Raw genomic sequence first — 8162 nt, forward strand, 5'->3', positions numbered from 1 at the left:
GGGCTACAGTCCGTGAGGTCACAAAGAGTCAGACACAGCTGAGGCGACTGAGCACAGCACAGTGAGAATATACTCTAGAGCACAGAGAATATTCATTCTCACAATGAGGATATATCTTAATGCCCTGTGGCGACCTCAATGCGAAGGAAGTCCAGAAAGGAGAGGATATGAGCCTGTGTGCGGCTGATCCACTGTGCTGTATAGCAGACACTAACACAACATCGTGAAGCAAATATACTCCCATAAAAGTTAATTGAAAGAAAGAAAGATCCACCTAAGATGGCTTAAATAAACAAGCGAATGTGTTTGTTCACATGGGAGGAAGCCCAGAGTTAGGCGCACTGCAAGGCTGGTTTAGAGCAGCTCAGCAGTGTGTCAAGTAAGACCCAGATTTCTTCAGACTCTGCACTCTGCTGGCTGCAGTCCAGCTTTATCCTCTGTCTGGTTGCCCTAGGTCTCACGGTGTGTCTTCCAGTAACAGGGACTATATGCTTCCTAGTTTCTGTCCAGCCCATTGGGAGAAAGAGGTGTCCCATACCCCTTCCAACTGAGTGAGGAAGAATGTCCCCAGAAGCTTCCAGGAAACCTCTCCTCTAGCCTCATTCACTGCAGTTAGGGCACGTGCTTGTCTCTGAACTGGTCAGGGAGACAGCTTACCCTAGTACCCACCAGTCATACCCATTCAACTGAGAGTCAGCATCTTGTGGAGCACCTGGGCTGAATGGGGAGAAGCACTGGCTTCTCCGTACAGGAGAAAGAGGAACAAATACAATATATACAAAATGCACTTTGGCGAGGCCTGACCAGCAGATAAGCAAAAGAATAAAACAGAACTGAAAAGCTAACAGAGAAGATAAAGCGGGATGATAATTTTAAAAATACACTTGATTGATTCAAAAAGGCAGGAAATGAAAAATATGGGAACAAAGAATAGGTGGGATAAATAGAAAACAAATAGCAAAATGGTAGACTTAAATTCAATCTTCAATGTACAATTCTAAACATTCTGGTTGAGAGACTGGACAAGAAACCAACAAGAATCACTGATGATTATTTTTAAAAACACACTTTGATTAATATCAGCATATGGAAATGGATGGTCAAAACTTGAAGAACAATGTAGAAGAATTAAATTACCCAATCTCAAGACGTACTCTAAAGCTACAGTGATTAAGAGAGGTGTTGACAAAGCAAATAAACCCATGGAACAGAATAGAGAATCTAGAAACAGATGTATACATATGTGTCAATTAATTTACACAAAGACACCACTGAGACTCGGTGGAGCAAATTTTTTTTTTTTCAGTAAACAGCCCTGGGTCATTAAATATCACTGTGAGAAAAAATTAAATTTCAGATCTCACATCTTACTAAAACGTTATCTAGAGATGGATTATACATCTAGACCTAAATACAAATCTTTGGAGGAAAACGTAGGCGAATACCTTTATGATCTTTAAGTAGGTGAAGACTGTTCATCATCCCTCCAGGGTTTCTAGCTTTTTAATCTTCATCCTAATGATTTTAAGTGGTGGCTCCTTCCCACTTTAATTTGCAATTCTTTAATTGCAAGCAAGATAGGGCAACTTTTCACAAGCTAAGCCTCTGGTATTTAAGTGTTCATTTGTCCCACTTTTCTGTTAGGCTATTGTCCTTTTTCTTATGTGAAAAGTACTTTATATACTAAGGAAAGGTATATATTTCTTAATGTTTAAAACAAATTTATTTTTGGTTGTGCCAGCTCTTTGCTTTGTGCAGGCTTTGCGCAGAGAGTGGAGGCTGCTCTTCATTGCGGGGCCCAGGCGTCTCATTGTGGTGGCTTCTCTTGCTGCAGGGCACAGGCTCCAGGGCTCGTGGGCTCTGTAGCCGGGACTCTCAGGCTCCGGGGCTCGTGGGCCGGTAGCCGGGACTCACAGGCTCTAGGGCGTGGGCCAGTAGTTGTGGCACACCGGCTTAGTTGCTCCTTGCTCCACAGCATGTGGGATCTTTCTGGACCAGGAATTGAAATTATGTCCCCTGCAATGGCAGGCAGATTCTTATCCACTGTGCCACCAGGAAAGTCCCTACTTTTTAATTTTTAAGAACTTAAGTTTTTAGGGCAGTTTTAGATTGACAGCAAAATTAAGCGAAGATACAGAGATTTCCCATATATCATTGTTCCCTCACATGCACCCTTATCAATATCCCCACCAGAGAGGAACCTTTGCTACAAAGGATGATTAAAATATGAGGCATACTTTAATCCCTCAAAGTCCATGGTTCACATTAGGGTTCACCTCTGGTGTTATACACTCTATGGGTTTGGACAAGTGTGTAATGGCATGTATGCATGTCATTCAAACAAATGATATTTGTTAAAAAACAAATTGTCTTAGAACTTTTCTTTTGTACATAAAGGTAAGTAAATAGATAACTGGTTGATTCATCTTAAAACAAATTTATTCTGACAATCAGTTTGTCATTATCTTTGGCTTTATGCTAACTTTTCCAGACCAGGCACATTTTATTTCCTGTATAAATTCACCCATTCCCTGGTGCTCCTGAAGTCATTCAGTCACTCAGTTGTGCCCAACTCTTTGGAACACTATGGACTGCAGCATGGCAGGCTTCCCTGTCCATCACCAACTCCTGGAACCTACCCAAACTCATGTGCATTGAGTCAGTGATGCCATCCAACCATCTCATCCTTTGTCCTCCCCTTCTCCTCCTGCCTTCAATCTTTCCCAGCATCAGGGGCTTTTCCATGGAGTCATTTCTTCGCATCAGGTATTGGAGTTTCAGCTTCCCCTTCTAATGAACATTCAGGACTGATTTCCTTTAGGATGGACTGGTTGGATCTCCTTGCTGTCCACAGGACTTTCAAGAGTCTTCTCCAACACTACAGTTCAAAAGCACCAACTCTTCAGCGCTCAGCTTTCTTTATAGTCCAACTCTCACATCCATACATGACTACTGGAAAAACCATAGCTTTGACTAGACAGACCTTTGTCGGCAAAGTAACGTCTTTGGTTTTTAATATGCTGTCTAAGTTGGTCATAGCTTTTCTTCCAAGGAGCAAGTGTCTTTTAATTTCATGGCTGCTGTCAAAATCTGCAGTGATTTTGGAGCCCCCAAAAATATAGTCTCTCACTGTTTCCATTGTTTCCCCTTCTATTTGCCATAACGTGATGGGACCAGATACCATGATCTTAGTTTTCTGAATGTTGAGCTTTAAGCCAGCTTTTTCACTCTCCTCTTTCACTTTCATCAAGAGGCTCTTCAGTTCTTCCTCATTTTCTGCCATAAGGGTGGTGTCATCTGCATATCTGAGGTTGTTGATATTTCTTCCGGCAATCTTGATTCCAGCTTGTGCTTCTTCCAGCCCAGCGTTTCTCATGATGTACTCTGCATATAAGTTAAATAAGCAGGGTGACAATATACAGCCTTTACATACTCCTTTCCCAATTTGGCACCAGTCTCTTGTTCCATGTCTGGTTCTAACTGTTGCTTCTTGATCTGCATATAGATTTCTCAGGAGGCAGATAAAGCGGCCTGGTACTCCCATCTCTTGAAGAATTTTCCAGTTGGTTGTGATCTACACAGTCACTCACTCACTCACACAGTCAAAGGCTTTGGCGTAATCAATAAAGCAGCAGCAGGTGCACTCCTAAAACAATGCCTCCAATCACTTCCCTTTAAAGAAGCCAGAAAGCCCAGCTACTCCTTTACCCAGCCTCCCTTGCAGCTAAAATGCAAGTATGTGATGAAGGTTTAACCAATCAGATGCTCCCACTCCAGATTTTTTAATTGGTGTCTGTTGACACAAAGCACTAAGAACAGTGGAGTCCATAGCAGTGGCAGCAGTGAGCACAGCAATGTCCAGTTTCTGGGAGAAGCAGATTCTGTACAAAGTGTCACAGCCATATCCTCAATGGCAAGACATCGCTGTGGGCTTACAGATGCCTGGTCTCCCTTATTCCAGCCTTCCACCAGCCTGCCTTTCAAGCTTCCTGGTATTTCTGTGAAATGATGGCTTTTCAGTCCATTCCTTTTCTGTTTAACCATAGTTGATTTTTGATGCTGAACTTTTTAACAGGTGTAAGGAAACAAGGAGAAAATCCCTCTCCCAGACTCTGTCCCACTTTGCCATCTGAACGCTAAAAACTTCACAAAAATAGTTCCTTATATACCAACAACATGCAAACAGCTTATACAGCTAAAAAAAAAAACAAAAAAAAAACCCTCAGTCTAGAAAACATACAACGAAGACATACAGCCAGCCAACAGGCACATGAAAAGGCATGACTGCTAATTATTAGAAAGTGAAAAGTGAAAGCCACTCAGTTGTGTTGACCCTTTGCCACCCCCATGGACAAATTTTTTAGGCCAGAATACTGCAGTGGGTAGCCATTCCCTTCTCCAGGGGATCTTCCCAGCCCAGGGATTGAACCCAGGTCTCCCGCATTGCAGGTGAATTCTTTACGAGCTGAGCCACCAGGTAAGCCCAAGAATACTGGGTAGCCTACCCCTTCTCCAGCGGATCTTCCCGACCCAGGATTTGAACTGGGATCTCCTGCATTGCAGGCAGATTCTTTACCAGCTGAGCTACGAGGGAAGCCCAATTATTAGAAAAATGCAAATCAAAACCATGATAACCCTAACCTCATAACAGTCAGAAGAGCCGTCATGAAAAAGTTTACACATAACCAATGCTGAAGAGGGTATGGAGAAAAGAGAACCTTCCTATACTGTTGATGGGAATGTAACCTGGTGCAGCCTCCTATGGAGAACAGTATGGAGGTTCATTAAAAAACTAAAAAATAGAGCTACCATATGATTCAGCAATCCAACTTCTCAGCATCTTATCCAGATAAGATGAGAACTCTAACTCAAAAAGATACATGCACCCCATGTTCATAGCAGCACTATTTACAGTGACTAAGACTTGGAAGCAACCTAAATGTCCATTAACAGATGAACGGAGAAAGAAGATGTGATTGATATATATACAGGATCATATTTCTCAGTCATTTAAAAATGGAATAATGCCATTTGAGGCAACATGGATGGGCCTAGAGATTATCATATTAAGTGAAGTAAGTAAAAAAGAGACAGATATCATATGATATCACTTATATGCAGAATCTAAAAAGTAATGCAAATTAATCTATAGACAAAACTAAAATAGACTCACAGACATAGAAAACAAACTTATGGTTACCAGAGAGGGTAGCAGGGTAGGGATAAATCAGAAGTTTGGGATTAACAGATATAAACTACTATATATAAAATAAATAACACGGACCTACTATATAGCACGGGGAACTATATTCAACATCCTGTAATAACTTACAATGGAAAAGAATCTGAAGAAGAATATACATAGATGAATAACTGAATCACTCAGCTGTATACCTAAAACTAAAACAACATTGTAAATCAACTGTACTTCAATTTAAAAAGCTCAAACCCAGCTCCTTTAGTCCTGGTTGCATTTGCTCACCCTCCCCACCCCTCCCCTCTCTCTAAGGCCCGAGTATGATTTCAGATTTCAGAGGACCAGCCCAGGAGCCAGGATCAGGCACATTCAGCTTGCTCTCTCTCCATCCCTCGCTGTCTGAACCTCTCCACTAACCTTCCCAGAGAAGAGCCTCCACCCCGAACAACATGGCTCCTATAATTCATCCATCTGCCCAGACATGTCTAACTGCCTGGAGAGGACACAATTTGTGTTTGACTTAGAATTCCTACATATTAAGAAACAGTATACTTTCCCCAAAAAGACCCTTCTAGATTATCTTTAGTAGGACTAAATGATTCTTGTTGAACCTGACACCTGCTTCCTAAAAGCTTGGACCTGCCAATTTCCTCCTTTCCTCCTTCCCTCCTCTTTCCCTCTCTTTCACAAGCATTCACAGCGCAGTCTTTAATGAGGCAAGATGGCAGAGCCTCAGCGCAGCTGTCCCTCAGAGAACTCTCGCTTCACTCCAGTATGTTCTGTAACCTCAATAAATCACTGTGCATCAGAATAGTCAAGCCTGTTCCTTCTCTTACAGGTGACGGAAGTCTCTCCTTCCTCCACTGCAAAGGAAATGCCTTCAGATCTGAGTCGTAAAAAAAGTGACATTTCTAATTTTTTGGAAAATAAATAAAATAGCTCTGCAAAACAAGAACATTTGGGTCACTTCCCGGAGCCACCCAATGATACCTTCTCTGTGTTTCAGCCAATGGCTTCAAGGCACCTAAAGTATCAATAGGGGTTTTCCAAACTCTGGCTCCTGGACAACTTTACCTGGAGGGCAGCTGCAGGTAAATCCTGAGTAACCAAGCTGGTGGGTGTTAAATCAGCTGCCTGGGTCATACTTAGGTCCTTGGGGTTCCCAGGGACTGAAGATTCTGCACAAGAATGGCTCAGGTACATCCACTGCCAGTCACTTCCAGTAATCAAAACTTCCCATAAATGTCAATATGCTTATATTGATGTATGAACATGACACACACATGTATACACACATTATATGAGTTTCATTATAAAGACATTTTAATAAAGTTAACTATATGCATAAACACATATCGTCTCCAATTAAGTTTTTGCCCTAAAATAGGCTAACCTAGTTACCAAATAATACAAAGCAGCCATGATTTTCATTGCTGCTAAAAACGACTTTCCATGATCATGACCGAAGGAGATTTTTTGCAGCTCACAGGTCCCGGAGGTCAGATTTTCTACATCACCCGGTGCCAGGGTCACACACACTTATAAACCTTCTGTCAGACAAATAGTCTGGACCTGCGGAGGATTATTCCAATTTGGGGCCATCCAGAGAGAGGAATCCCCAAGGGAGAAGTCCTGAAAGAGCTCTCCCTCTTTGAGGGGCCCCAGGTCTGCTCCCCACTGTGTCCCTGAGTCACAAGCTTCCCACAGCCTCAAGGGCTCATTTTGGAGACAACGAGGGCTCTGAAGCTTGGCTGCCTGAAGAAAGGGGTTTATGTCAGGGAGTCCCCACGTGCCTGCCACCCGGGAGAAAGTTGAGGCTGCTCTTCGGTGGGCTTCCCCGCAACCTAGGCTCTGCCTGCTGGGCAGGACTGGAAAGCCAGTGGGCCAACGGCCATCCCACAGGGTAACAGTTTGTCATCTTTTTTTTTTTTTTTTTTTTACCAGTCATTGTTTATTGGGTGTTCATTCTCCATTAGGATATGAAAGGATTCAGGGCTGCCGGGCAAAGGTGACGATCAGGAATGCAGAGCGCGCCCTCTTCAGTGGTACTTGCGTGGCCGCTCGTGTTTGAGCTCCTTGTAAGAACGGCGGTAGTTGAAAACCGCGTTGGCTGCCAGCACGAGAGAGAGCCTGGCGAGGCTCCCTCTCTTCACGTTCACGTACTTTAATACCGGTAGTAACCTCTTTGAACCGCTCCAGCGATGCCTGAAGGGGTGAAATCGCGCATCAGTATCCAGCTCGGCAGCTCCCCTAGGTCGACTTCCAGGAGCTTCTCCTCCTTCAGTGGTACGACTGACGCCGTCTTGGAGTCCTCTGTCATCATTTTTAAACCTGAAAGTTGGCCAAGTTCCTTACCACACACAGACTCAGAACCAACCCTTGGATTTTGTTCCAAAATTATTTTAAAAGTAAAAAAAAATTAAACTGAGGAGTTTTGTTTCTACCACCTCAGGCACTTGCCAAAACACTCTCCAAGAATTTTTTCAGTCATTTTCATTATACATTTGCAGAAAGCCTTTAACAGATCCAAAATGCATCTGCACATCACCTCCTTGGCTTCGCGTAGGAGTCCCTCAGAGCTGGGAGGACGGCTGAGTGTATCCATCAGACAGGCAAGGAAACTGACACCCAGAGAAGTGCAAGACACACACAGCTAGTAAACAGTAAAGGAACCAGGCCTGCCGTAGGAGCCAGCGTGTGTGCGTGTTCACAGTAGAAATGCACTGAGGACTGTCCCTTGGCACACCGAGGGACCAAAAGCACCCACAGCTGTCTTATGAGGTCTGCTATTAACTGTTTTATTTGAAAGAGAGGAAGTTGACTGTGAATAACTTTCCATCTATATTTTCTGAAAGGAAAGAGAGAGGGGAAAAAAAGGAAGATGATCAGGACTAAATTATATACTGATGTCAGAGCCTTTTCTCTCAACAGGTGAAAGGCACCCACTCCAGTGTTCTTGGCTGGA

At 43.3% G+C, this 8162-nt stretch overlaps 1 pseudogene; it reads right to left on the minus strand.

The window, feature by feature from the left end:
- On the minus strand, positions 7237-7520 carry LOC102182829 (annotated as a pseudogene).

This window comes from Capra hircus, chromosome 20 (assembly GCF_001704415.2).
Source record: "Capra hircus breed San Clemente chromosome 20, ASM170441v1, whole genome shotgun sequence".
Classification (NCBI taxonomy): Eukaryota; Metazoa; Chordata; class Mammalia; order Artiodactyla; family Bovidae; genus Capra; species Capra hircus.